We start from the raw sequence: 4,033 nt of genomic DNA, 5'->3' as shown, positions 1-4,033 counted from the left end.
TTGGCAATGGTATATCTTGGCAGATTGCAGTCAGCATCTAATACTCCTATTGTCTTCTTTGAAAATGAGATTGCCAGATTATTAATCATAATGAAGTTAAAGATAGATTGGCTACACTGGAAATTTCAGCTCAAAGACACCATTGGTCACCAATAATGGGAATTAGCTTACTCCCATAATTACTTTGTATTAGGAATTTAGCTTAACAAATTCTAATATTCATTTCAACAGCCAGAGAGAGAATATTCCTGCACAGAACCCAGGGGACTGGGGCCATCTATCACCTCTTGGGGATAGAAGCCAGAATTGTAACAGGCAGCACAGAACGTTTCTTCCCAAAGTAAGAAAAAAGAAAAAGCACAAAAAAGATGTAACCTGGGCTTCTCTGGGCATGCCTGGAGACTTTTGAAGGGGTCTTTGAAACAGTTTGCTGTGCCTACATATATAGAGAAAACCTCCTTTAACTGGCTGCCTACATTTTTAAAACTGAGGAGACAGCAATTCACTCTTTTCCCCACAATCTTTTGGGCTCAGTTCTCTTGGCAGCTCCTTTGTAATGTGGATTCCAAGAACTAATCCAGTGAAAGGGAAGCACCCTGCTCTCCCTCTTTTACCCCTAGCTCTAAGAAATGGGCCTGTTTGATTTTCTTCCTTAGTGCAGGCAACCTTGGAGCCAAATGCAGCAGCCAGACCAGCATGGAAGCCTTGAGAAACCAGGGAATTTGAGGCTGGGAATTGGGACTGTGCTCTATGGGAACTGAGCTAAGCCATGAACCTAATGCCCTTCTGAAGTAGCTAAACAAGATAGGAATCATGCCTCCCACCTGTTGGAGGTAACACATTTGTATATATGAGATTATACCTTCTGAAGTAAATATTTCTGTGTAAAAGCTAATCTGACCGTTAGTGGCTAATGGAAACTGGGGTGCAGAGGAACCTCGTGTTCCCCTACAAGTGAGGGAATACCATCAGTGGGAGCAAAGAATCTAGAATCTCTGCCCCGCCCCCCGCCCCGGGCAAATTCCTTAAGGGGATTGGAGGACCTTGGGCTAAGGGTAAAATTGAACATATCTGACCTCCAGGTGGGGGGGCTGGGAAGGTGCTCTGTGTTATAAAGACAAGAAAAACTCCTCTGCTTTTTGCCTTTATTCCCACCTTTAGCCTAAGCTCCATTAATCAGCTCCATCATACATGTCTATTTAAACTGTACGCAACATTATCTCTTCCTGCCCTCCTGCCCTCTACTTTCCAAGGGCAGGGATTTATTAGAAGTAGCCTTTTTTCTATTTTGTCTTTTACTCCTCCAGTTTGTTCCTTCTCTGTAGCCACAAACAGCCTTTTTGAGGCCTTTATCTGTTTCAAGGCCAAAAGGAGCCCCCTTGGAATGGAGAAAGAAGGGAGACATTTGTGAGGACATTTTAATGGGCTGATTTCTACCAAGATCTCATCTGGGAATTACAAGATGACCTCGCATAGCCTTGCCATCTGTAGCTTCTCTCAATCCAATCTTCTCTCGTGGGGAGAGTTTGGTCCCAGAATCATTTAGAAGGCATTAAGATATTCAAGGATATAAGAAAGAATCAGGGCTCTACCCAGTGGGGAGAGGGGCTGCCCCTTTCAAAAAGGTAGACCTTCTGGAAAGCCCTTAATGACGTCCTTTCTCCAACCCTTCCTCTTGATCCTATAAGTTCACCTTTGACTGAGCTAGTTATCAGAGAGGCCAGATATATAGCTACAGACTGGTATCATGGCTTTCGGTGGTCTTCATGACTGTTCCACTTAGCAGCCTACTAACCAGAGCCCAGAAACTTTCTAGTGGTCCTCCTCTAGAGATACTGATACAGTGAAACGTGCCTCATTCTCCAATTGCTTCAGAAATACTTGCCAAATTGTTTTTCCATCTCTGTCAGGGTTACTTTGCCTATTATGTGCAAAGAGTAATATTTTCATAGACATTGCCTGAATGCTCTCAGATGTAAAATAAGAAAGAAAAAGCATTACAATTAAAAAAATGTCTTTTGAAGATTCTTTTTTAGGTGTGGGCTGGTTCTGATCCCTTCCAGCTGTGAAATTCTATGATTCAATACAATAGTGATTGTTTGTTTTAGGGAGACAGCATATGGCAGCTAACATTGGAGTTGGAGTCAGAAAGACCTGAGTTCAAATCCTACCTCAGACACTTCCTAGCTGTATGACCCTGGGTAAGTCACTTTGCTTCTGTCTGCCTCAACTACAAAACAGAGATAATAGTAGTCCCTACCTCCAAGGTTGTTGTGAGTTTTTCCAAAGTGATTGTATTCAATGACACTCAACACTGAGGTTATTTCAGACAGACATTACAGGAATGGTTCAAAGGTACCATTTGAAATGATGACAAAACAACCATACCAACTGAACATAATTGCCCTCTGAGACTGCATGCAGCAAAAGTCATGGAATAGGGAAGTTGAAATTTCACACAAATCTGTTAAAATCAATGGAATTGGAAAGAGATGTTTAAGAAAAAGGAAAGTGAGCCAGTTTAGTTTACCTTCTTTCTCGAAGAAAAGAGTTGAATACAAAGTGAACACCTGTGTGACTTGTGCAAAGAGTGAATTGTTACCAAAGATTACTCAAAGATTAGCCTTCCATAGCTCTGGCACATTTGTTTGCCCAGCTATAGGGTAGGGAGTAATGGGGAGGAGAGCAGATAGTGAAAAGGGCCCTTGTTCACCCTGGATTTGAAAGGCAGGAATTGCAGTACGGAAGAAAAGGCTTTTGTCAAGGAGAAACTAGGAAATGGATTTTACCTCTTAAGGACTTCTGATACTTGCTTACCCTAGAATTTTCTCTATAGGTGAAAACAAGTGGTCAGTAATCTTTTACTTGAGGTTACATATTTCTCTTTCAGAGACTGTTCATTTCTTCTTGTTGGTCACTTTTGCTTTTTTAAAATTTACATTTAACTTTTTTTAGGTGACCAAAAATCAATTTCCTCTCCTTTCCAAGTACCCCCACCATCAAAGAAGGAGAAAAAAGAATAACAAAGCCCTTGTATGAAATATTTGTAGTCCAGCAAAACAAATTCTCACCACAGTCATGTCTAAATGCACCATGTGTCTACCACCTCTCAGACAGGAGGTAGGCAGCTTGTTTCATCATTGGCTCTCGGGAATTCTGACTGGTCACTGGGTTGATCCGAGTAATTACAGTTGGCATTTTTTCTGTAGCCAGTTTCAGTGGAATCACACACACACACACTCCCCTCTTTAAAGTATCCTGGAGTGATTCTCTAATCCATTAGTAAAACACTGAGGAGCACTCACACTAAAATTAAAACAATCCTAAGCAGATTAGCATGACACCAGTGCAAGGATGACACTCAAATATGTGAAGTGTTCCATATTTTTCAGTGAGGGTGGGAGTGGGGCCGAATAAATGTTTGTTAATGAAAAAAAGCAAAACACTGAATTGCGTCATGTGGAAGAATGGGATGGGGGGGCCCACTTCATTAGATTTTAGGATGTCACTGACATGTGACTTCGTGGACAGAGGGAGTAAGGGGACCCTCCAAAGTAGAGCCCTTTTATTGCACTTTGGGTACATGGCAAGCAGAAGGCCATTCTCATTCTGAAAACGAATTATCTTCTGAATAACATCCTCTTTCTGGTATCAACGCTTCAGGGATCCATGGCTTTGTCAACACAGGCACTTCCTCCATCAGTACAAACCTCACTGGGGCAGGTAGGTGGTGGAGTGGATAGAGCACCAGTGCAGTAGTCAGGAGGACTTGAGTTCAAATCTCACCTCAGACACTTGACACTCATGTGTTGTGTGATCTTGGGCAAGTCACTTAACTCCAATTGCCCCATCCTGAGTCATCTCCAGTCATCCTGACAAATATCTGGTCACTGGATTAAGGTGACTCTGGAGGAGAAGTGAGGCTGGTGATCTGCACAGCCTTCCTTCTCCCAAAACAAAGTCAAGTGCAAGTCATGTCATCATTTCTCTGATGGCATGGTCTTCTTCGGCAATGAAGGACACACACACACAC

At 42.4% G+C, this 4,033-nt stretch overlaps 1 non-coding gene across 1 annotated transcript; it reads left to right on the top strand.

Moving 5' to 3' along the window:
* The first annotated feature begins 3,282 nt into the window (after window positions 1-3,282).
* On the top strand, window positions 3,283-3,389 carry LOC140516493 (U6 spliceosomal RNA). The gene has a single exon (XR_011971382.1). It is a non-coding gene; the product is annotated as a U6 spliceosomal RNA (small nuclear RNA).
* Window positions 3,390-4,033: the final 644 nt, after the last annotated feature.

This window comes from Notamacropus eugenii, chromosome X (assembly GCF_028372415.1).
Source record: "Notamacropus eugenii isolate mMacEug1 chromosome X, mMacEug1.pri_v2, whole genome shotgun sequence".
In the NCBI taxonomy this organism is placed as follows: domain Eukaryota; kingdom Metazoa; phylum Chordata; class Mammalia; order Diprotodontia; family Macropodidae; genus Notamacropus; species Notamacropus eugenii.
This window is presented reverse-complemented; position numbering and strand designations above follow the sequence as displayed.